Raw genomic sequence first — 25,008 nt, 5'->3', positions numbered from 1 at the left:
TCCAACCATCTGTGCTACAAATTATGGCTACAGTATATGCAATTTCTTCCACTTTTTGAGTGACACAAAGATGCTTATCTAATGGTGAAAATGCAACAGCTGTTAATCAGACTCACTTTGACTGTAGCCATAATATGTAGCACAGATTGTTGGATGAAATACACACAAGCCTTGCTTACTTATTTCAAAGCGAGTGCACCAGGTGCTGTAAGCTTTTTATCACTGCCTTGTGAAATTTCAACTCTTTGTCAGTTTTTTCCACAAGACTGAAATATGTGCCCTCGCTTTGAAATAAGTAAGCAAGGTTAGTTTGTATTTCATCCAACAATCTGTGCTACAAATTATGGCTACAGTATATGCAATTTCTTCCACTTTTTGACACAAAGATGTTTATCTAATGGTGAAAATGCAACAGCTGTTAATCAGACTCACTTTGACTGTAGCCATAATATGTAGCACAGATTGTTGGATGAAATACACACTGCCTTGCTTATTTATTTCAAAGTGAGTGCACATATTTAGTTTTTGGAAAAAACTGATTTGCAATTTCTTCCACTTTTTGAGTGACACAAAGATGCTTATCTAATGTGAAAATGCAACAGCTGTTAATCAGACTCACTTTGACTTTATATGTGCACCAAGAGAAATGCTTCATAAGCCTGAGTCTGATCTCGTCTGTTCTCAGAAGATTTTCGGGCCTGGTTAGTACGGATTGTAAGACCACTTGGGAATACCAGGTGCTGTAAGCTTTTTATCACTGCCTTGTGAAATTTCAACTCTTTGTCAGTTTTTTCCCACAAGACTGAAATATGTGCCCTCGCTTTGAAATAAGTAAGCAAGGTTAGTTTGTATTTCATCCAACAATCTGTGCTACAAATTATGGCTACAGTATATGCAATTTCTTCCACTTTTTGAGTGACACAAAGATGTTTATCTAATGGTGAAAATGCAACAGCTGTTAATCAGACTCACTTTGACTGTAGCCATAATATGTAGCACAGATTGTTGGATGAAATACACACTAGCCTTGCTTATTTATTTCAAAGTGAGTGCACATATTTCAGTTTTGTGAGAAAAAACTGATTTGCAATTTCTTCCACTTTTTGAGTGATACAAAGATGCTTATCTAATGGTGAAAATGCAACAGCTGTTAATCAGACTCACTTTGACTTTATATAGTGCACCAAGAGAAAGTTTCTTACTTACGACCATACCAGCCTGAGTACGCCTGATCTCGTTGTTCTCAGAAGATAAGCAGGGTCGGGCCTGGTTAGTATTAGGATTGTAAGACCACTTGGGAATACCAGGTGCTGTAAGCTTTTTTATCACTGCCTTGTGAAATTTCAACTCTTTGTCAGTTTTTTCCCACAAGACTGAAATATGTGCCCTCGCTTTGAAATAAGTAAGCAAGGTTAGTTTGTATTTCATCCAACAATCTGTGCTACAAATTATGGCTACAGTATATGCAATTTCTTCCACTTTTTGAGTGACACAAAGATGCTTATCTAATGGTGAAAATGCAACAGCTGTTAATCAGACTCACTTTGACTGTAGCCATAATATGTAGCACAGATTGTTGGATGAAATACACACAAGCCTTGCTTACTTATTTCAAAGCGAGTGCACCAGGTGCTGTAAGCTTTTTTATCACTGCCTTGTGAAATTTCAACTCTTTGTCAGTTTTTTCCACAAGACTGAAATATGTGCCCTCGCTTTGAAATAAGTAAGCAAGGTTAGTTTGTATTTCATCCAACAATCTGTGCTACAAATTATGGCTACAGTATATGCAATTTCTTCCACTTTTTGAGTGACACAAATATGCTTATCTAATGGTGAGAATGCAACAGCTGTTAATCAGACTCACTTTGACTGTAGCCATAATATGTAGCACAGATTGTTGGATGAAATACACACAAGCCTTGCTTACTTATTTCAAAGCGAGTGCACCAGGTGCTGTAAGCTTTTTTATCACTGCCTTGTGAAATTTCAACTCTTTGTCAGTTTTTTCCCACAAGACTGAAATATGTGCCCTCGCTTTGAAATAAGTAAGCAAGGTTAGTTTGTATTTCATCCAACAATCTGTGCTACAAATTATGGCTACAGTATATGCAATTTCTTCCACTTTTTGAGTGACACAAAGATGTTTATCTAATGGTGAAAATGCAACAGCTGTTAATCAGACTCACTTTGACTGTAGCCATAATATGTAGCACAGATTGTTGGATGAAATACACACTAGCCTTGCTTATTTATTTCAAAGTGAGTGCACATATTTCAGTTTTGTGAGAAAAAACTGATTTGCAATTTCTTCCACTTTTTGAGTGATACAAAGATGCTTATCTAATGGTGAAAATGCAACAGCTGTTAATCAGACTCACTTTGACTTTATATAGTGCACCAAGAGAAAGTTTCTTGCTTACGACCATACCAGCCTGAGTACTCCTGATCTCGTTGTTCTCAGAAGCTAAGCAGGGTCGGGCCTGGTTAGTATTCGGATTGTAAGACCACTTGGGAATACCAGGTGCTGTAAGCTTTTTTATCACTGCCTTGTGAAATTTCAACTCTTTGTCAGTTTTTTCCCACAAGACTGAAATATGTGCCCTCGCTTTGAAATAAGTAAGCAAGGTTAGTTTGTATTTCATCCAACAATCTGTGCTACAAATTATGGCTACAGTATATGCAATTTCTTCCACTTTTTGAGTGACACAAAGATGCTTATCTAATGGTGAAAATGCAACAGCTGTTAATCAGACTCACTTTGACTGTAGCCATAATATGTAGCACAGATTGTTGGATGAAATACACACAAGCCTTGCTTACTTATTTCAAAGCGAGTGCACCAGGCTGTAAGCTTTTTTATCACTGCCTTGTGAAATTTCAACTCTTTGTCAGTTTTTTCCCACAAGACTGAAATATGTGCCCTCGCTTTGAAATAAGTAAGCAAGGTTAGTTTGTATTCCATCCAACAATCTGTGCTACAAATTATGGCTACAGTATATGCAATTTCTTCCACTTTTTGAGTGACACAAAGATGTTTATCTAATGGTGAAAATGCAACAGCTGTTAATCAGACTCACTTTGACTGTAGCCATAATATGTAGCACAGATTGTTGGATGAAATACACACTAGCCTTGCTTATTTATTTCAAAGTGAGTGCACATATTTCAGTTTTGTGAGAAAAAACTGATTTGCAATTTCTTCCACTTTTTGAGTGATACAAAGATGCTTATCTAATGGTGAAAATGCAACAGCTGTTAATCAGACTCACTTTGACTTTATATAGTGCACCAAGAGAAAGTTTCTTGCTTACGACCATACCAGCCTGAGTACGCCTGATCTCGTTGTTCTCAGAAGCTAAGCAGGGTCGGGCCTGGTTAGTATTCGGATTGTAAGACCACTTGGGAATACCAGGTGCTGTAAGCTTTTTTATCACTGCCTTGTGAAATTTCAACTCTTTGTCAGTTTTTTCCCACAAGGCTGAAATATGTGCCCTCGCTTTGAAATAAGTAAGCAAGGTTAGTTTGTATTTCATCCAACAATCTGTGCTACAAATTATGTCTACAGTATATGCAATTTCTTCCACTTTTTGAGTGACACAAAGATGCTTATCTAATGGTGAAAATGCAACAGCTGTTAATCAGACTCACTTTGACTCTAGCCATAATATGTAGCACAGATTGTTGGATGAAATACACACAAGCCTTGCTTACTTATTTCAAAGCGAGTGCACCAGGTGCTGTAAGCTTTTTTATCACTGCCTTGTGAAATTTCAACTCTTTGTCAGTTTTTTCCACAAGACTGAAATATGTGCCCTCGCTTTGAAATAAGTAAGCAAGGTGAGTTTGTATTTCATCCAACAATCTGTGCTACAAATTATGGCTACAGTATATGCAATTTCTTCCACTTTTTGAGTGACACAAATATGCTTATCTAATGGTGAGAATGCAACAGCTGTTAATCAGACTCACTTTGACTGTAGCCATAATATGTAGCACAGATTGTTGGATGAAATACACACAAGCCTTGCTTACTTATTTCAAAGCGAGTGCACCAGGTGCTGTAAGCTTTTTTATCACTGCCTTGTGAAATTTCAACTCTTTGTCAGTTTTTTCCCACAAGACTGAAATATGTGCCCTCGCTTTGAAATAAGTAAGCAAGGTTAGTTTGTATTTCATCCAACAATCTGTGCTACAAATTATGGCTACAGTATATGCAATTTCTTCCACTTTTTGAGTGACACAAAGATGTTTATCTAATGGTGAAAATGCAACAGCTGTTAATCAGACTCACTTTGACTGTAGCCATAATATGTAGCACAGATTGTTGGATGAAATACACACACAGATTGTTGGATGAAATACACACTCACCTTGCTTATTTGCTTATTTATTTCAAAGTGAGTGCACATATTTCAGTTTTGTGAGAAAAAACTGATTTGCAATTTCTTCCACTTTTTGAGTGACACAAAGATGCTTATCTAATGGTGAAAATGCAACAGCTGTTAATCAGACTCACTTTGACTTTATATAGTGCACCAAGAGAAAGTTTCTTGCTTACGACCATACCAGCCTGAGTACGCCTGATCTCGTTGTTCTCAGAAGCTAAGCAGGGTCGGGCCTGGTTAGTATTCGGATTGTAAGACCACTTGGGAATACCAGGTGCTGTAAGCTTTTTATCACTGCCTTGTGAAATTTCAACTCTTTGTCAGTTTTTTCCCACAAGACTGAAATATGTGCCCTCGCTTTGAAATAAGTAAGCAAGGTTAGTTTGTATTTCATCCAACAATCTGTGCTACAAATTATGGCTACAGTATATGCAATTTCTTCCACTTTTTGAGTGACACAAAGATGTTTATCTAATGGTGAAAATGCAACAGCTGTTAATCAGACTCACTTTGACTGTAGCCATAATATGTAGCACAGACAGTGCACATATTTCAGTTTTGTGAGAAAAAACTGATTTGCAATTTCTTCCACTTTTTGAGTGACACAAAGATGCTTATCTAATGGTGAGAATGCAACAGCTGTTAATCAGACTCACTTTGACTTTATATAGTGCACCAAGAGAAAGTTTCTTGCTTACGACCATACCAGCCTGAGTCCGCCTGATCTCGTTCTCAGAAGATAAGCAGGGTCGGGCCTGGTTAGTATTCGGATTGTAAGACCACTTGGGAATACCAGGTGCTGTAAGCTTTTTTATCACTGCCTTGTGAAATTTCAACTCTTTGTCAGTTTTTTCCCACAAGGCTGAAATATGTGCCCTCGCTTTGAAATAAGTAAGCAAGGTTAGTTTGTATTTCATCCAACAATCTGTGCTACAAATTATGTCTACAGTATATGCAATTTCTTCCACTTTTTGAGTGACACAAAGATGCTTATCTAATGGTGAAAATGCAACAGCTGTTAATCAGACTCACTTTGACTGTAGCCATAATATGTAGCACAGCCTTGCTTATTTATTTCAAAGTGAGTGCACATATTTCAGTTTTGTGAGAAAAAAGATTTGCAATTTCTTCCACTTTTTGAGTGACACAAAGATGCTTATCTAATGGTGAAAATGCAACAGCTGTTAATCAGACTCACTTTGACTTTATATAGTGCACCAAGAGAAAGTTTCTTTTCGACCATACCAGCCTGAGTACGCCTGATCTCGTTGTTCTCAGAAGATAAGCAGGGTCGGGCCTGGTTAGTATTCGGATTGTAAGACCACTTGGGAATACCAGGTGCTGTAAGCTTTTTTATCACTGCCTTGTGAAATTTCAACTCTTTGTCAGTTTTTTCCCACAAGACTGAAATATGTGCCCTCGCTTTGAAATAAGTAAGCAAGGTTAGTTTGTATTTCATCCAACAATCTGTGCTACAAATTATGGCTACAGTATATGCAATTTCTTCCACTTTTTGAGTGACACAAAGATGCTTATCTAATGGTGAAAATGCAACAGCTGTTAATCAGACTCACTTTGACTGTAGCCATAATATGTAGCACAGATTGTTGGATGAAATACAAAGCCTTGCTTACTTATTTCAAAGCGAGTGCACATATTTCAGTTTTGTGAGAAAAAACTGATTTGCAATTTCTTCCACTTTTTGAGTGACAAAGATGCTTATCTAATGGTGAAAATGCAACAGCTGTTAATCAGACTCACTTTGACTTTATATAGTGCACCAAGAGAAAGTTTCTTGCTTTTTACGACCATACCAGCCTGAGTCCGCCTGATCTCGTTCTCAGAAGATAAGCAGGGTCGGGCCTGGTTAGTATTAGGATTGTAAGACCACTTGGGAATACCAGGTGCTGTAAGCTTTTATCACTGCCTTGTGAAATTTCAACTCTTTGTCAGTTTTTTCCCACAAGACTGAAATATGTGCCCTCGCTTTGAAATAAGTAAGCAAGGTTAGTTTGTATTTCATCCAACAATCTGTGCTACAAATTATGGCTACAGTATATGCAATTTCTTCCACTTTTTGAGTGACACAAAGATGTTTATCTAATGGTGAAAATGCAACAGCTGTTAATCAGACTCACTTTGACTGTAGCCATAATATGTAGCACAGATTGTTGGATGAAATACACACTAGCCTTGCTTATTTATTTCAAAGTGAGTGCACATATTTCAGTTTTGTGAGAAAAAACTGATTTGCAATTTCTTCCACTTTTTGAGTGATACAAAGATGCTTATCTAATGGTGAAAATGCAACAGCTGTTAATCAGACTCACTTTGACTTTATATAGTGCACCAAGAGAAAGTTTCTTGCTTACGACCATACCAGCCTGAGTACGCCTGATCTCGTTGTTCTCAGAAATAAGCAGGGTCGGGCCTGGTTAGTATTAGGATTGTAAGACCACTTGGGAATACCAGGTGCTGTAAGCTTTTTTATCACTGCCTTGTGAAATTTCAACTCTTTGTCAGTTTTTTCCCACAAGACTGAAATATGTGCCCTCGCTTTGAAATAAGTAAGCAAGGTTAGTTTGTATTTCATCCAACAATCTGTGCTACAAATTATGGCTACAGTATATGCAATTTCTTCCACTTTTTGAGTGACACAAAGATGCTTATCTAATGGTGAAAATGCAACAGCTGTTAATCAGACTCACTTTGACTGTAGCCATAATATGTAGCACAGATTGTTGGATGAAATACACACAAGCCTTGCTTACTTATTTCAAAGCGAGTGCACCAGGTGCTGTAAGCTTTTTTATCACTGCCTTGTGAAATTTCAACTCTTTGTCAGTTTTTTCCCACAAGACTGAAATATGTGCCCTCGCTTTGAAATAAGTAAGCAAGGTTAGTTTGTATTCCACAACAATCTGTGCTACAAATTATGGCTACAGTATATGCAATTTCTTCCACTTTTTGAGTGACACAAAGATGTTTATCTAATGGTGAAAATGCAACAGCTGTTAATCAGACTCACTTTGACTGTAGCCATAATATGTAGCACAGATTGTTGGATGAAATACACACTAGCCTTGCTTATTTATTTCAAAGTGAGTGCACATATTTCAGTTTTGTGAGAAAAAACTGATTTGCAATTTCTTCCACTTTTTGAGTGATACAAAGATGCTTATCTAATGGTGAAAATGCAACAGCTGTTAATCAGACTCACTTTGACTTTATATAGTGCACCAAGAGAAAGTTTCTTACTTACGACCATACCAGCCTGAGTACTCCTGATCTCGTTGTTCTCAGAAGCTAAGCAGGGTCGGGCCTGGTTAGTATTAGGATTGTAAGACCACTTGGGAATACCAGGTGCTGTAAGCTTTTTTATCACTGCCTTGTGAAATTTCAACTCTTTGTCAGTTTTTTCCCACAAGACTGAAATATGTGCCCTCGCTTTGAAATAAGTAAGCAAGGTTAGTTTGTATTTCATCCAACAATCTGTGCTACAAATTATGGCTACAGTATATGCAATTTCTTCCACTTTTTGAGTGACACAAAGATGCTTATCTAATGGTGAAAATGCAACAGCTGTTAATCAGACTCACTTTGACTGTAGCCATAATATGTAGCACAGATTGTTGGATGAAATACACACAAGCCTTGCTTACTTATTTCAAAGCGAGTGCACCAGGTGCTGTAAGCTTTTTTATCACTGCCTTGTGAAATTTCAACTCTTTGTCAGTTTTTTCCACAAGACTGAAATATGTGCCCTCGCTTTGAAATAAGTAAGCAAGGTTAGTTTGTATTTCATCCAACAATCTGTGCTACAAATTATGGCTACAGTATATGCAATTTCTTCCACTTTTTGAGTGACACAAAGATGCTTATCTAATGGTGAAAATGCAACAGCTGTTAATCAGACTCACTTTGACTGTAGCCATAATATGTAGCACAGATTGTTGGATGAAATACACACAAGCCTTGCTTACTTATTTCAAAGCGAGTGCACCAGGTGCTGTAAGCTTTTTTATCACTGCCTTGTGAAATTTCAACTCTTTGTCAGTTTTTTCCACAAGACTGAAATATGTGCCCTCGCTTTGAAATAAGTAAGCAAGGTTAGTTTGTATTTCATCCAACAATCTGTGCTACAAATTATGGCTACAGTATATGCAATTTCTTCCACTTTTTGAGTGACACAAATATGCTTATCTAATGGTGAGAATGCAACAGCTGTTAATCAGACTCACTTTGACTTTATATAGTGCACCAAGAGAAAGTTTCTTGCTTACGACCATACCAGCCTGAGTCCGCCTGATCTCGTTCTCAGAAGATAAGCAGGGTCGGGCCTGGTTAGTATTCGGATTGTAAGACCACTTGGGAATACCAGGTGCTGTAAGCTTTTTTATCACTGCCTTGTGAAATTTCAACTCTTTGTCAGTTTTTTCCCACAAGACTGAAATATGTGCCCTCGCTTTGAAATAAGTAAGCAAGGTTAGTTTGTATTTCATCCAACAATCTGTGCTACAAATTATGGCTACAGTATATGCAATTTCTTCCACTTTTTGAGTGACACAAAGATGTTTATCTAATGGTGAAAATGCAACAGCTGTTAATCAGACTCACTTTGACTGTAGCCATAATATGTAGCACAGATTGTTGGATGAAATACACACTAGCCTTGCTTACTTATTTCAAAGCGAGTGCACATATTTCAGTTTTGTGAGAAAAAACTGATTTGCAATTTCTTCCACTTTTTGAGTGACACAAAGATGCTTATCTAATGGTGAAAATGCAACAGCTGTTAATCAGACTCACTTTGACTTTATATAGTGCACCAAGAGAAAGTTTCTTACTTACGACCATACCAGCCTGAGTACTCCTGATCTCGTTGTTCTCAGAAGCTAAGCAGGGTCGGGCCTGGTTAGTATTAGGATTGTAAGACCACTTGGGAATACCAGGTGCTGTAAGCTTTTTTATCACTGCCTTGTGAAATTTCAACTCTTTGTCAGTTTTTTCCCACAAGACTGAAATATGTGCCCTCGCTTTGAAATAAGTAAGCAAGGTTAGTTTGTATTTCATCCAACAATCTGTGCTACAAATTATGGCTACAGTATATGCAATTTCTTCCACTTTTTGAGTGACACAAAGATGCTTATCTAATGGTGAAAATGCAACAGCTGTTAATCAGACTCACTTTGACTGTAGCCATAATATGTAGCACAGATTGTTGGATGAAATACACACAAGCCTTGCTTACTTATTTCAAAGCGAGTGCACCAGGTGCTGTAAGCTTTTTTATCACTGCCTTGTGAAATTTCAACTCTTTGTCAGTTTTTTCCCACAAGACTGAAATATGTGCCCTCGCTTTGAAATAAGTAAGCAAGGTTAGTTTGTATTCCATCCAACAATCTGTGCTACAAATTATGGCTACAGTATATGCAATTTCTTCCACTTTTTGAGTGACACAAAGATGTTTATCTAATGGTGAAAATGCAACAGCTGTTAATCAGACTCACTTTGACTGTAGCCATAATATGTAGCACAGATTGTTGGATGAAATACACACTAGCCTTGCTTATTTATTTCAAAGTGAGTGCACATATTTCAGTTTTGTGAGAAAAAACTGATTTGCAATTTCTTCCACTTTTTGAGTGATACAAAGATGCTTATCTAATGGTGAAAATGCAACAGCTGTTAATCAGACTCACTTTGACTTTATATAGTGCACCAAGAGAAAGTTTCTTGCTTACGACCATACCAGCCTGAGTACGCCTGATCTCGTTGTTCTCAGAAGATAAGCAGGGTCGGGCCTGGTTAGTATTCGGATTGTAAGACCACTTGGGAATACCAGGTGCTGTAAGCTTTTTTATCACTGCCTTGTGAAATTTCAACTCTTTGTCAGTTTTTTCCCACAAGACTGAAATATGTGCCCTCGCTTTGAAATAAGTAAGCAAGGTTAGTTTGTATTTCATCCAACAATCTGTGCTACAAATTATGGCTACAGTATATGCAATTTCTTCCACTTTTTGAGTGACACAAAGATGCTTATCTAATGGTGAAAATGCAACAGCTGTTAATCAGACTCACTTTGACTGTAGCCATAATATGTAGCACAGATTGTTGGATGAAATACACACAAGCCTTGCTTACTTATTTCAAAGCGAGTGCACCAGGTGCTGTAAGCTTTTTTATCACTGCCTTGTGAAATTTCAACTCTTTGTCAGTTTTTTCCCACAAGACTGAAATATGTGCCCTCGCTTTGAAATAAGTAAGCAAGGTTAGTTTGTATTCCATCCAACAATCTGTGCTACAAATTATGGCTACAGTATATGCAATTTCTTCCACTTTTTGAGTGACACAAAGATGTTTATCTAATGGTGAAAATGCAACAGCTGTTAATCAGACTCACTTTGACTGTAGCCATAATATGTAGCACAGATTGTTGGATGAAATACACACTAGCCTTGCTTATTTATTTCAAAGTGAGTGCACATATTTCAGTTTTGTGAGAAAAACTGATTTGCAATTTCTTCCACTTTTTGAGTGATACAAAGATGCTTATCTAATGGTGAAAATGCAACAGCTGTTAATCAGACTCACTTTGACTTTATATAGTGCACCAAGAGAAAGTTTCTTGCTTACGACCATACCAGCCTGAGTACTCCTGATCTCGTTGTTCTCAGAAGCTAAGCAGGGTCGGGCCTGGTTAGTATTAGGATTGTAAGACCACTTGGGAATACCAGGTGCTGTAAGCTTTTTTATCACTGCCTTGTGAAATTTCAACTCTTTGTCAGTTTTTTCCCACAAGACTGAAATATGTGCCCTCGCTTTGAAATAAGTAAGCAAGGTTAGTTTGTATTTCATCCAACAATCTGTGCTACAAATTATGGCTACAGTATATGCAATTTCTTCCACTTTGAGTGACACAAAGATGCTTATCTAATGGTGAAAATGCAACAGCTGTTAATCAGACTCACTTTGACTGTAGCCATAATATGTAGCACAGATTGTTGGATGAAATACACACAAGCCTTGCTTACTTATTTCAAAGCGAGTGCACCAGGTGCTGTAAGCTTTTTTATCACTGCCTTGTGAAATTTCAACTCTTTGTCAGTTTTTTCCCACAAGACTGAAATATGTGCCCTCGCTTTGAAATAAGTAAGCAAGGTTAGTTTGTATTCCATCCAACAATCTGTGCTACAAATTATGGCTACAGTATATGCAATTTCTTCCACTTTTTGAGTGACACAAAGATGTTTATCTAATGGTGAAAATGCAACAGCTGTTAATCAGACTCACTTTGACTGTAGCCATAATATGTAGCACAGATTGTTGGATGAAATACACACTAGCCTTGCTTATTTATTTCAAAGTGAGTGCACATATTTCAGTTTTGTGAGAAAAAACTGATTTGCAATTTCTTCCACTTTTTGAGTGATACAAAGATGCTTATCTAATGGTGAAAATGCAACAGCTGTTAATCAGACTCACTTTGACTTTATATAGTGCACCAAGAGAAAGTTTCTTGCTTACGACCATACCAGCCTGAGTACTCCTGATCTCGTTGTTCTCAGAATAAGCAGGGTCGGGCCTGGTTAGTATTAGGATTGTAAGACCACTTGGGAATACCAGGTGCTGTAAGCTTTTTTATCACTGCCTTGTGAAATTTCAACTCTTTGTCAGTTTTTTCCCACAAGACTGAAATATGTGCCCTCGCTTTGAAATAAGTAAGCAAGGTTAGTTTGTATTTCATCCAACAATCTGTGCTACAAATTATGGCTACAGTATATGCAATTTCTTCCACTTTTTGAGTGACACAAAGATGCTTATCTAATGGTGAAAATGCAACAGCTGTTAATCAGACTCACTTTGACTGTAGCCATAATATGTAGCACAGATTGTTGGATGAAATACACACAAGCCTTGCTTACTTATTTCAAAGCGAGTGCACCAGGTGCTGTAAGCTTTTTTATCACTGCCTTGTGAAATTTCAACTCTTTGTCAGTTTTTTCCCACAAGACTGAAATATGTGCCCTCGCTTTGAAATAAGTAAGCAAGGTTAGTTTGTATTCCATCCAACAATCTGTGCTACAAATTATGGCTACAGTATATGCAATTTCTTCCACTTTTTGAGTGACACAAAGATGTTTATCTAATGGTGAAAATGCAACAGCTGTTAATCAGACTCACTTTGACTGTAGCCATAATATGTAGCACAGATTGTTGGATGAAATACACACTAGCCTTGCTTATTTATTTCAAAGTGAGTGCACATATTTCAGTTTTGTGAGAAAAAACTGATTTGCAATTTCTTCCACTTTTTGAGTGATACAAAGATGCTTATCTAATGGTGAAAATGCAACAGCTGTTAATCAGACTCACTTTGACTTTATATAGTGCACCAAGAGAAAGTTTCTTGCTTACGACCATACCAGCCTGAGTACGCCTGATCTCGTTGTTCTCAGAAGATAAGCAGGGTCGGGCCTGGTTAGTATTAGGATTGTAAGACCACTTGGGAATACCAGGTGCTGTAAGCTTTTTTATCACTGCCTTGTGAAATTTCAACTCTTTGTCAGTTTTTTCCCACAAGACTGAAATATGTGCCCTCGCTTTGAAATAAGTAAGCAAGGTTAGTTTGTATTTCATCCAACAATCTGTGCTACAAATTATGGCTACAGTATATGCAATTTCTTCCACTTTTTGAGTGACACAAAGATGCTTATCTAATGGTGAAAATGCAACAGCTGTTAATCAGACTCACTTTGACTGTAGCCATAATATGTAGCACAGATTGTTGGATGAAATACACACAAGCCTTGCTTACTTATTTCAAAGCGAGTGCACCAGGTGCTGTAAGCTTTTTTATCACTGCCTTGTGAAATTTCAACTCTTTGTCAGTTTTTTCCACAAGACTAAATATGTGCCCTCGCTTTGAAATAAGTAAGCAAGGTTAGTTTGTATTTCATCCAACAATCTGTGCTACAAATTATGGCTACAGTATATGCAATTTCTTCCACTTTTTGAGTGACACAAAGATGTTTATCTAATGGTGAAAATGCAACAGCTGTTAATCAGACTCACTTTGACTGTAGCCATAATATGTAGCACAGATTGTTGGATGAAATACACACTAGCCTTGCTTATTTATTTCAAAGTGAGTGCACATATTTCAGTTTTTGAAAAAACTGATTTGCAATTTCTTCCACTTTTTGAGTGATACAAAGATGCTTATCTAATGGTGAAAATGCAACAGCTGTTAATCAGACTCACTTTGACCTTACGACCATACCAGCCTGAGTACGCCTGATCTCGTTGTTCTCAGAAGATAAGCAGGGTCGGGCCTGGTTAGTATTCGGATTGTAAGACCACTTGGGAATACCCTGTAAGCTTTTTTATCACTGCCTTGTGAAATTTCAACTCTTTGTCAGTTTTTTCCCACAAGACTGAAATATGTGCCCTCGCTTTGAAATAAGTAAGCAAGGTTAGTTTGTATTTCATCCAACAATCTGTGCTACAAATTATGGCTACAGTATATGCAATTTCTTCCACTTTTTGAGTGACACAAAGATGCTTATCTAATGGTGAAAATGCAACAGCTGTTAATCAGACTCACTTTGACTGTAGCCATAATATGTAGCACAGATTGTTGGATGAAATACACACTAGCCTTGCTTATTTATTTCAAAGTGAGTGCACATATTTCAGTTTTGTGAGAAAAAACTGATTTGCAATTTCTTCCACTTTTTGAGTGATACAAAGATGCTTATCTAATGGTGAAAATGCAACAGCTGTTAATCAGACTCACTTTGACTTTATATAGTGCACCAAGAGAAAGTTTCTTGCTTACGACCATACCAGCCTGAGTACGCCTGATCTCGTTGTTCTCAGAAGCTAAGCAGGGTCGGGCCTGGTTAGTATTCGGATTGTAAGACCACTTGGGAATACCAGGTGCTGTAAGCTTTTTTATCACTGCCTTGTGAAATTTCAACTCTTTGTCAGTTTTTTCCCACAAGACTGAAATATGTGCCCTCGCTTTGAAATAAGTAAGCAAGGTTAGTTTGTATTTCATCCAACAATCTGTGCTACAAATTATGGCTACAGTATATGCAATTTCTTCCACTTTTTGAGTGACACAAAGATGTTTATCTAATGGTGAAAATGCAACAGCTGTTAATCAGACTCACTTTGACTGTAGCCATAATATGTAGCACAGATTGTTGGATGAAATACACACTAGCCTTGCTTATTTATTTCAAAGTGAGTGCACATATTTCAGTTTTGTGAGAAAAAACTGATTTGCAATTTCTTCCACTTTTTGAGTGATACAAAGATGCTTATCTAATGGTGAAAATGCAACAGCTGTTAATCAGACTCACTTTGACTTTATATAGTGCACCAAGAGAAAGTTTCTTGCTTACGACCATACCAGCCTGAGTACGCCTGATCTCGTTGTTCTCAGAAGATAAGCAGGGTCGGGCCTGGTTAGTATTCGGATTGTAAGACCACTTGGGAATACCAGGTGCTGTAAGCTTTTTTATCACTGCCTTGTGAAATTTCAACTCTTTGTCAGTTTTTTCCCACAAGACTGAAATATGTGCCCTCGCTTTGAAATAAGTAAGCAAGGTTAGTTTGTATTTCATCCAACAATCTGTGCTACAAATTATGGCTACAGTATATGCAATTTCTTCCACTTTTTGAGTGACACAAAGATGTTTATCTAATGGTGAAAATGCAACAGCTGTTAATCAGACTCACTTTGACTGTAGCCATAATATGTAGCACAGATTGTTGGATGAAATACACACTAGCCTTGCCTTGCTTACTTATTTCAAAGACTGAGTGCACATATTTCAGTTTTGTGAGAAAAACTGATTTGCAATTTCTGTGAGAAAACTGATTTGCAATTTCTCACTTTTTGAGTGACACAAAGATGCTTATCTAATGGTGAAAATGCAACAGCTGTTAATCAGACTCACTTTGACTTTATATAGTGCACCAAGAGAAAGTTTCTTGCTTACGACCATACCAGCCTGAGTACGCCTGATCTCGTTGTTCTCAGAAGATAAGCAGGGTCGGGCCTGGTTAGTATTCGGATTGTAAGACCACTTGGGAATACCAGGTGCTGTAAGCTTTTTTATCACTGCCTTGTGAAATTTCAACTCTTTGTCAGTTTTTTCCCACAAGACTGAAATATGTGCCCTCGCTTTGAAATAAGTAAGCAAGGTTAGTTTGTATTTCATCCAACAATATGTGCTACAAATTATGGCTACAGTATATGCAATTTCTTCCACTTTTTGAGTGACACAAAGATGTTTATCTAATGGTGAAAATGCAACAGCTGTTAATCAGACTCACTTTGACTGTAGCCATAATATGTAGCACAGATTGTTGGATGAAATACACACTAGCCTTGCTTACTTATTTCAAAGCGAGTGCACATATTTCAGTTTTGTGAGAAAAAACTGATTTGCAATTTCTTCCACTTTTTGAGTGACACAAAGATGCTTATCTAATGGTGAGAATGCAACAGCTGTTAATCAGACTCACTTTGACTTTATATAGTGCACCAAGAGAAAGTTTCTTGCTTACGACCATACCAGCCTGAGTCCGCCTGATCTCGTTCTCAGAAGATAAGCAGGGTCGGGCCTGGTTAGTATTAGGATTGTAAGACCACTTGGGAATACCAGGTGCTGTAAGCTTTTTTATCACTGCCTTGTGAAATTTCAACTCTTTGTCAGTTTTTTCCCACAAGACTGAAATATGTGCCCTCGCTTTGAAATAAGTAAGCAAGGTTAGTTTGTATTTCATCCAACAATCTGTGCTACAAATTATGGCTACAGTATATGCAATTTCTTCCACTTTTTGAGTGACACAAAGATGCTTATCTAATGGTGAAAATGCAACAGCTGTTAATCAGACTCACTTTGACTGTAGCCATAATATGTAGCACAGATTGTTGGATGAAATACACACAAGCCTTGCTTACTTATTTCAAAGCGAGTGCACCAGGTGCTGTAAGCTTTTTTATCACTGCCTTGTGAAATTTCAACTCTTTGTCAGTTTTTTCCCACAAGACTGAAATATGTGCCCTCGCTTTGAAATAAGTAAGCAAGGTTAGTTTGTATTCCATCCAACAATCTGTGCTACAAATTATGGCTACAGTATATGCAATTTCTTCCACTTTTTGAGTGACACAAAGATGTTTATCTAATGGTGAAAATGCAACAGCTGTTAATCAGACTCACTTTGACTGTAGCCATAATATGTAGCACAGATTGTTGGATGAAATACACACTAGCCTTGCTTATTTATTTCAAAGTGAGTGCACATATTTCAGTTTTGTGAGAAAAAACTGATTTGCAATTTCTTCCACTTTTTGAGTGATACAAAGATGCTTATCTAATGGTGAAAATGCAACAGCTGTTAATCAGACTCACTTTGACTTTATATAGTGCACCAAGAGAAAGTTTCTTACTTACGACCATACCAGCCTGAGTACTCCTGATCTCGTTGTTCTCAGAAGCTAAGCAGGGTCGGGCCTGGTTAGTATTAGGATTGTAAGACCACTTGGGAATACCAGGTGCTGTAAGCTTTTTTATCACTGCCTTGTGAAATTTCAACTCTTTGTCAGTTTTTTCCCACAAGACTGAAATATGTGCCCTCGCTTTGAAATAAGTAAGCAAGGTTAGTTTGTATTTCATCCAACAATCTGTGCTACAAATTATGGCTACAGTATATGCAATTTCTTCCACTTTTTGAGTGACACAAAGATGCTTATCTAATGGTGAAAATGCAACAGCTGTTAATCAGACTCACTTTGACTGTAGCCATAATATGTAGCACAGATTGTTGGATGAAATACACACAAGCCTTGCTTACTTATTTCAAAGCGAGTGCACCAGGTGCTGTAAGCTTTTTTATCACTGCCTTGTGAAATTTCAACTCTTTGTCAGTTTTTTCCACAAGACTGAAATATGTGCCCTCGCTTTGAAATAAGTAAGCAAGGTTAGTTTGTATTTCATCCAACAATCTGTGCTACAAATTATGGCTACAGTATATGCAATTTCTTCCACTTTTTGAGTGACACAAAGATGCTTATCTAATGGTGAAAATGCAACAGCTGTTAATCAGACTCACTTTGACTGTAGCCATAATATGTAGCACAGATTGTTGGATGAAATACACACAAGCCTTGCTTACTTATTTCAAAGCGAGTGCACCAGGTGCTGTAAGCTTTTTTATCACTGCCTTGTGAAATTTCAACTCTTTGTCAGTTTTTTCCCACAAGACTGAAATATGTGCCCTCGCTTTGAAATAAGTAAGCAAGGTTAGTTTGTATTCCATCCAACAATCTGTGCTACAAATTATGGCTACAGTATATGCAATTTCTTCCACTTTTTGAGTGTCACAAAGATGTTTATCTAATGGTGAAAATGCAACAGCTGTTAATCAGACTCACTTTGACTGTAGCCATAATATGTAGCACAGATTGTTGGATGAAATACACACTAGCCTTGCTTATTTATTTCAAAGTGAGTGCACATATTTCAGTTTTGTGAGCTACAAAAACTGATTTGCAATTTCTTCCACTTTTTGAGTGACACAAAGATGCTTATCTAATGGTGAAAATGCAACAGCTGTTAATCAGACTCACTTTGACTTTATATAGTGCACCAAGAGAAAGTTTCTTGCTTACGACCATACCAGCCTGAGTACGCCTGATCTCGTTGTTCTCAGAAGATAAGCAGGGTCGGGCCTGGTTAGTATTCGGATTGTAAGACCACTTGGGAATACCAGGTGCTGTAAGCTTTTTTATCACTGCCTTGTGAAATTTCAACTCTTTGTCAGTTTTTTCCCACAAGACTGAAATATGTCCCCTCACTTTGAAATAAGTAAGCAAGGTTAGTTTGTATTTCATCCAACAATATGTGCTACAAATTATGGCTACAGTATATGCAATTTCTTCCACTTTTTGAGTGACACAAAGATGTTTATCTAATGGTGAAAATGCAACAGCTGTTAATCAGACTCACTTTGACTGTAGCCATAATATGTAGCACAGATTGTTGGATGAAATACACACTAGCCTTGCTTATTTATTTCAAAGTGAGTGCACATATTTCAGTTTTGTGAGAAAAACTGATTTGCAATTTCTTCCACTTTTTGAGTGATACAAAGATGCTTATCTAATGGTGAAAATGCAACAGCTGTTAATCAGACTCACTTTGACTTTATATAGTGCACCAAGAGAAAGTTTCTTGCTTACGACCATACCAGCCTGAGTACGCCTGATCTCGTTGTTCTCAGAAGATAAGCAGGGTCGGGCCTGGTTAGTATTCGGATTGTAAGACCACTTGGGAATACCAGGTGCTGTAAGCTTTTTTATCACTGCCTTGTGAAATTTCAACTCTTTGTCAGTTTTTTCCCACAAGACTGAAATATGTGCCCTCGCTTTGAAATAAGTAAGCAAGGTTAGTTTGTATTTCATCCAACAATCTGTGCTACAAATTATGGCTACAGTATATGCAATTTCTTCCACTTTTTGAGTGACACAAAGATGTTTATCTAATGGTGAAAATGCAACAGCTGTTAATCAGACTCACTTTGACTGTAGCCATAATATGTAGCACAGATTGTTGGATGAAATACACACTAGCCTTGCTTATTTATTTCAAAGTGAGTGCACATATTTCAGTTTTGTGAGAAAAAACTGATTTGCAATTTCTTCCACTTTTTGAGTGATACAAAGATGCTTATCTAATGGTGAAAATGCAACAGCTGTTAATCAGACTCACTTTGACTTTATATAGTGCACCAAGAGAAAGTTTCTTGCTTTCCTGATCTCGTTGTTCTCAGAAGATAAGCAGGGTCGGGCCTGGTTAGTATTAGGATTGTAAGACCACTTGGGAATACCAGGTGCTGTAAGCTTTTTTATCACTGCCTTGTGAAATTTCAACTCTTTGTCAGTTTTTTCCCACAAGACTGAAATATGTGCCCTCGCTTTGAAATAAGTAAGCAAGGTTAGTTTGTATTTCATCCAACAATCTGTGCTACAAATTATGGCTACAGTATATGCAATTTCTTCCACTTTTTGAGTGACACAAAGATGCTTATCTAATGGTGAAAATGCAACAGCTGTTAATCAGACTCACTTTGACTGTAGCCATAATATGTAGCACAGATTGTTGGATGAAATACACACAAGCCTTGCTTACTTATTTCAAAGCGAGTGCACCAGGTGCTGTAAGCTTTTTTATCACTGCCTTGTGAAATTTCAACTCTTTGTCAGTTTTTTCCCACAAGACTGAAATATGTGCCCTCGCTTTGAAATAAGTAAGCAAGGTTAGTTTGTATTCCATCCAACAATCTGTGCTACAAATTATGGCTACAGTATATGCAATTTCTTCCACTTTTTGAGTGACACAAAGATGTTTATCTAATGGTGAAAATGCAACAGCTGTTAATCAGACTCACTTTGACTGTAGCCATAATATGTAGCACAGATTGTTGGATGAAATACACACTAGCCTTGCTTATTTATTTCAAAGTGAGTGCACATATTTCAGTTTTGTGAGAAAAAACTGATTTGCAATTTCTTCCACTTTTTGAGTGATACAAAGATGCTTATCTAATGGTGAAAATGCAACAGCTGTTAATCAGACTCACTTTGACTTTATATAGTGCACCAAGAGAAAGTTTCTTACTTACGACCATACCAGCCTGAGTACTCCTGATCTCGTTGTTCTCAGAAGCTAAGCAGGGTCGGGCCTGGTTAGTATTAGGATTGTAAGACCACTTGGGAATACCAGGTGCTGTAAGCTTTTTTATCACTGCCTTGTGAAATTTCAACTCTTTGTCAGTTTTTTCCCACAAGACTGAAATATGTGCCCTCGCTTTGAAATAAGTAAGCAAGGTTAGTTTGTATTTCATCCAACAATCTGTGCTACAAATTATGTCTACAGTATATGCAATTTCTTCCACTTTTTGAGTGACACAAAGATGCTTATCTAATGGTGAAAATGCAACAGCTGTTAATCAGACTCACTTTGACTGTAGCCATAATATGTAGCACAGATTGTTGGATGAAATACACACAAGCCTTGCTTACTTATTTCAAAGCGAGTGCACCAGGTGCTGTAAGCTTTTTTATCACTGCCTTGTGAAATTTCAACTCTTTGTCAGTTTTTTCCCACAAGACTGAAATATGTGCCCTCGCTTTGAAATAAGTAAGCAAGGTTAGTTTGTATTTCATCCAACAATCTGTGCTACAAATTATGGCTACAGTATATGCAATTTCTTCCACTTTTTGAGTGACACAAAGATGCTTATCTAATGGTGAAAATGCAACAGCTGTTAATCAGACTCACTTTGACTGTAGCCATAATATGTAGCACAGATTGTTGGATGAAATACACACAAGCCTTGCTTACTTATTTCAAAGCGAGTGCACCAGGTGCTGTAAGCTTTTTTATCACTGCCTTGTGAAATTTCATCAGTTTTTTCCACACTGAAAAGAAATAAGTGAACTGATCTCGTTGTTCTCAGAAGCTAAGCAGGGTCGGGCCTGGTTAGTATTAGGATTGTAAGACCACTTGGGAATACCAGGTGCTGTAAGCTTTTTTATCACTGCCTTGTGAAATTTCAACTCTTTGTCAGTTTTTTCCCACAAGACTGAAATATGTGCCCTCGCTTTGAAATAAGTAAGCAAGGTTAGTTTGTATTCCATCCAACAATCTGTGCTACAAATTATGGCTACAGTATATGCAATTTCTTCCACTTTTTGAGTGACACAAAGATGTTTATCTAATGGTGAAAATGCAACAGCTGTTAATCAGACTCACTTTGACTGTAGCCATAATATGTAGCACAGATTGTTGGATGAAATACACACTAGCCTTGCTTATTTATTTCAAAGTGAGTGCACATATTTCAGTTTTGTGAGAAAAAACTGATTTGCAATTTCTTCCACTTTTTGAGTGATACAAAGATGCTTATCTAATGGTGAAAATGCAACAGCTGTTAATCAGACTCACTTTGACTTTATATAGTGCACCAAGAGAAAGTTTCTTGCTTACGACCATACCAGCCTGAGTACGCCTGATCTCGTTGTTCTCAGAAGCTAAGCAGGGTCGGGCCTGGTTAGTATTAGGATTGTAAGACCACTTGGGAATACCAGGTGCTGTAAGCTTTTTTATCACTGCCTTGTGAAATTTCAACTCTTTGTCAGTTTTTTCCCACAAGACTGAAATATGTGCCCTCGCTTTGAAATAAGTAAGCAAGGTTAGTTTGTATTTCATCCAACAATCTGTGCTACAAATTATGGCTACAGTATATGCAATTTCTTCCACTTTTTGAGTGACACAAAGATGCTTATCTAATGGTGAAAATGCAACAGCTGTTAATCAGACTCACTTTGACTGTAGCCATAATATGTAGCACAGATTGTTGGATGAAAACACACTTTTTTAGCCTGCTTACTCTTTGTTAGTTTTTTTCAAAGCTGAGTGCACGCTTTGAAATAAGTTCAAGGTTAGTTTTGCTACAAATTATGCTACAGTATATGCAATTTCTTCCACTTTTTGAGTGACACAAAGATGCTTATCTAATGGTGAAAATGCAACAGCTGTTAATCAGACTCACTTTGACTGTAGCCATAATATGTAGCACAGATTGTTGGATGAAATAACACACAAGCCTTGCTTACTTATTTCAGAAGCTTGAGGAATACCAGGTGCTGTAAGCTTTTTTATCACTGCCTTGTGAAATTTCAACTCTTTGTCAGTTTTTTCCCACAAGACTGAAATATGTGCCCTCGCTTTGAAATAAGTAAGCAAGGTTAGTTTGTATTTCATCCAACAATCTGTGCTACAAATTATGGCTACAGTATATGCAATTTCTTCCACTTTTTGAGTGACACAAATATGCTTATCTAATGGTGAGAATGCAACAGCTGTTAATCAGACTCACTTTGACTGTAGCCATAATATGTAGCACAGATTGTTGGATGAAATACACACAAGCCTTGCTTACTTATTTCAAAGCGAGTGCACCAGGTGCTGTAAGCTTTTTTATCACTGCCTTGTGAAATTTCAACTCTTTGTCAGTTTTTTCCCACAAGACTGAAATATGTGCCCTCGCTTTGAAATAAGTAAGCAAGGTTAGTTTGTATTCCATCCAACAATCTGTGCTACAAATTATGGCTACAGTATATGCAATTTCTTCCACTTTTTGAGTGACACAAAGATGTTTATCTAATGGTGAAAATGCAACAGCTGTTAATCAGACTCACTTTGACTGTAGCCATAATATGTAGCACAGATTGTTGGATGAAATACACACTAGCCTTGCTTATTTATTTCAAAGTGAGTGCACATATTTCAGTTTTGTGAGAAAAAACTGATTTGCAATTTCTTCCACTTTTTGAGTGATACAAAGATGCTTATCTAATGGTGAAAATGCAACAGCTGTTAATCAGACTCACTTTGACTTTATATAGTGCACCAAGAGAAAGTTTCTTACTTACGACCATACCAGCCTGAGTACTCCTGATCTCGTTGTTCTCAGAAGCTAAGCAGGGTCGGGCCTGGTTAGTATTAGGATTGTAAGACCACTTGGGAATACCAGGTGCTGTAAGCTTTTTTATCACTGCCTTGTGAAATTTCAACTCTTTGTCAGTTTTTTCCCACAAGACTGAAATATGTGCCCTCGCTTTGAAATAAGTAAGCAAGGTTAGTTTGTATTTCATCCAACAATCTGTGCTACAAATTATGGCTACAGTATATGCAATTTCTTCCACTTTTTGAGTGACACAAAGATGCTTATCTAATGGTGAAAATGCAACAGCTGTTAATCAGACTCACTTTGACTGTAGCCATAATATGTAGCACAGATTGTTGGATGAAATACACACAAGCCTTGCTTACTTATTTCAAAGCGAGTGCACCAGGTGCTGTAAGCTTTTTTATCACTGCCTTGTGAAATTTCAACTCTTTGTCAGTTTTTTCCCACAAGACTGAAATATGTGCCCTCGCTTTGAAATAAGTAAGCAAGGTTAGTTTGTATTTCATCCAACAATCTGTGCTACAAATTATGGCTACAGTATATGCAATTTCTTCCACTTTTTGAGTGACACAAAGATGCTTATCTAATGGTGAAAATGCAACAGCTGTTAATCAGACTCACTTTGACTATAGCCATAATATGTAGCACAGATTGTTGGATGAAATACACACAAGCCTTGCTTACTTATTTCAAAGCTGGGAATACCAGGTGCTGTAAGCTTTTTTATCACTGCCTTGTGAAATTTCAACTCTTTGTCAGTTTTTTCCCACAAGACTGAAATATGTGCCCTCGCTTTGAAATAAGTAAGCAAGGTTAGTTTGTATTTCATCCAACAATCTGTGCTACAAATTATGGCTACAGTATATGCAATTTCTTCCACTTTTTGAGTGACACAAAGATGCTTATCTAATGGTGAAAATGCAACAGCTGTTAATCAGACTCACTTTGACTTAGCCATATATGTACACAGAGACACACAAGGCTTACTTATTTCAAAGCGAGTGCACCAGGTGCTGTAAGCTTTTTTATCACTGCCTTGTGAAATTTCAACTCTTTGTCAGTTTTTTCCCACAAGACTGAAATATGTGGCCTCGCTTTGAAATAAGTAAGCAAGGTTAGTTTGTATTCCATCCAACAATCTGTGCTACAAATTATGGCTACAGTATATGCAATTTCTTCCACTTTTTGAGTGACACAAAGATGTTTATCTAATGGTGAAAATGCAACAGCTGTTAATCAGACTCACTTTGACTGTAGCCATAATATGTAGCACAGATTGTTGGATGAAATACACACTAGCCTTGCTTATTTATTTCAAATGAGTGCACATATTTCAGTTTTGTGAGAAAAAACTGATTTGCAATTTCTTCCACTTTTTGAGTGACAAAGATGCTTATCTAATGGTGAAAATGCAACAGCTGTTAATCAGACTCACTTTGACTTTATATAGTGCACCAAGAGAAAGTTTCTTGCTTACGACCATACCAGCCTGAGTACGCCTGATCTCGTTGTTCTCAGAAGATAAGCAGGGTCGGGCCTGGTTAGTATTGGATTGTAAGACCACTTGGGAATACCAGGTGCTGTAAGCTTTTTATCACTGCCTTGTGAAATTTCAACTCTTTGTCAGTTTTTTCCCACAAGACTGAAATATGTGCCCTCGCTTTGAAATAAGTAAGCAAGGTTAGTTTGTATTTCATCCAACAATCTGTGCTACAAATTATGGCTACAGTATATGCAATTTCTTCCACTTTTGAGTGACACAAAGATGCTTATCTAATGGTGAAAATGCAACAGCTGTTAATCAGACTCATTGCTTACTTATTTCAAAGCGAAATATGTGCACATCGCTTTTTCAAGGTTTTTGTGAGAAAAAATGGCTACAGATTTGCAATTTCTTCCACTTTTGAGTGACACAAAGATGCTTATCTAATGGTGAAAATGCAACAGCTGTTAATCAGACTCACTTTGACTTTATATAGTGCACCAAGAAAGTTTCTTGCTTACGACCATACCAGCCTGAGTACTCCTGATCTCGTTCTCAGAAGCTAAGCAGGAGTCGGGCCTGGTT

The 25,008-nt window shown here is 37.4% G+C and overlaps 19 pseudogenes; all 19 read left to right on the top strand.

The window, feature by feature from the left end:
- Nucleotides 1-1,200: 1,200 nt before the first annotated feature.
- LOC135535650 (5S ribosomal RNA) lies at nt 1,201-1,319 on the top strand (annotated as a pseudogene).
- A 1,095-nt stretch (nt 1,320-2,414) lies between these two features.
- LOC135535637 (5S ribosomal RNA) lies at nt 2,415-2,533 on the top strand (annotated as a pseudogene).
- Nucleotides 2,534-3,305: 772 nt separating this feature from the next.
- LOC135535636 (5S ribosomal RNA) lies at nt 3,306-3,424 on the top strand (annotated as a pseudogene).
- Nucleotides 3,425-4,552: 1,128 nt separating this feature from the next.
- LOC135535635 (5S ribosomal RNA) lies at nt 4,553-4,671 on the top strand (annotated as a pseudogene).
- A 2,970-nt stretch (nt 4,672-7,641) lies between these two features.
- On the top strand, nt 7,642-7,760 carry LOC135535649 (5S ribosomal RNA; annotated as a pseudogene).
- Nucleotides 7,761-9,230: 1,470 nt separating this feature from the next.
- Nucleotides 9,231-9,349, top strand: LOC135535648 (5S ribosomal RNA; annotated as a pseudogene).
- Nucleotides 9,350-10,123: 774 nt separating this feature from the next.
- LOC135535642 (5S ribosomal RNA) lies at nt 10,124-10,242 on the top strand (annotated as a pseudogene).
- A 773-nt stretch (nt 10,243-11,015) lies between these two features.
- LOC135535651 (5S ribosomal RNA) lies at nt 11,016-11,134 on the top strand (annotated as a pseudogene).
- Nucleotides 11,135-12,797: 1,663 nt separating this feature from the next.
- On the top strand, nt 12,798-12,916 carry LOC135535652 (5S ribosomal RNA; annotated as a pseudogene).
- A 1,304-nt stretch (nt 12,917-14,220) lies between these two features.
- On the top strand, nt 14,221-14,339 carry LOC135535653 (5S ribosomal RNA; annotated as a pseudogene).
- A 452-nt stretch (nt 14,340-14,791) lies between these two features.
- On the top strand, nt 14,792-14,910 carry LOC135535641 (5S ribosomal RNA; annotated as a pseudogene).
- Nucleotides 14,911-15,391: 481 nt separating this feature from the next.
- Nucleotides 15,392-15,510, top strand: LOC135535640 (5S ribosomal RNA; annotated as a pseudogene).
- A 1,342-nt stretch (nt 15,511-16,852) lies between these two features.
- Nucleotides 16,853-16,971, top strand: LOC135535647 (5S ribosomal RNA; annotated as a pseudogene).
- A 1,098-nt stretch (nt 16,972-18,069) lies between these two features.
- Nucleotides 18,070-18,188, top strand: LOC135535639 (5S ribosomal RNA; annotated as a pseudogene).
- Nucleotides 18,189-18,639: 451 nt separating this feature from the next.
- Nucleotides 18,640-18,758, top strand: LOC135535638 (5S ribosomal RNA; annotated as a pseudogene).
- Nucleotides 18,759-20,081: 1,323 nt separating this feature from the next.
- On the top strand, nt 20,082-20,200 carry LOC135535644 (5S ribosomal RNA; annotated as a pseudogene).
- A 1,248-nt stretch (nt 20,201-21,448) lies between these two features.
- On the top strand, nt 21,449-21,567 carry LOC135535646 (5S ribosomal RNA; annotated as a pseudogene).
- Nucleotides 21,568-22,896: 1,329 nt separating this feature from the next.
- Nucleotides 22,897-23,015, top strand: LOC135535643 (5S ribosomal RNA; annotated as a pseudogene).
- A 1,396-nt stretch (nt 23,016-24,411) lies between these two features.
- LOC135535633 (5S ribosomal RNA) lies at nt 24,412-24,529 on the top strand (annotated as a pseudogene).
- Nucleotides 24,530-25,008: the final 479 nt, after the last annotated feature.

Source organism: Oncorhynchus masou, unplaced genomic scaffold (assembly GCF_036934945.1).
Source record: "Oncorhynchus masou masou isolate Uvic2021 unplaced genomic scaffold, UVic_Omas_1.1 unplaced_scaffold_4897, whole genome shotgun sequence".
Lineage (NCBI taxonomy): Eukaryota > Metazoa > Chordata > Actinopteri > Salmoniformes > Salmonidae > Oncorhynchus > Oncorhynchus masou.
This window is presented reverse-complemented; position numbering and strand designations above follow the sequence as displayed.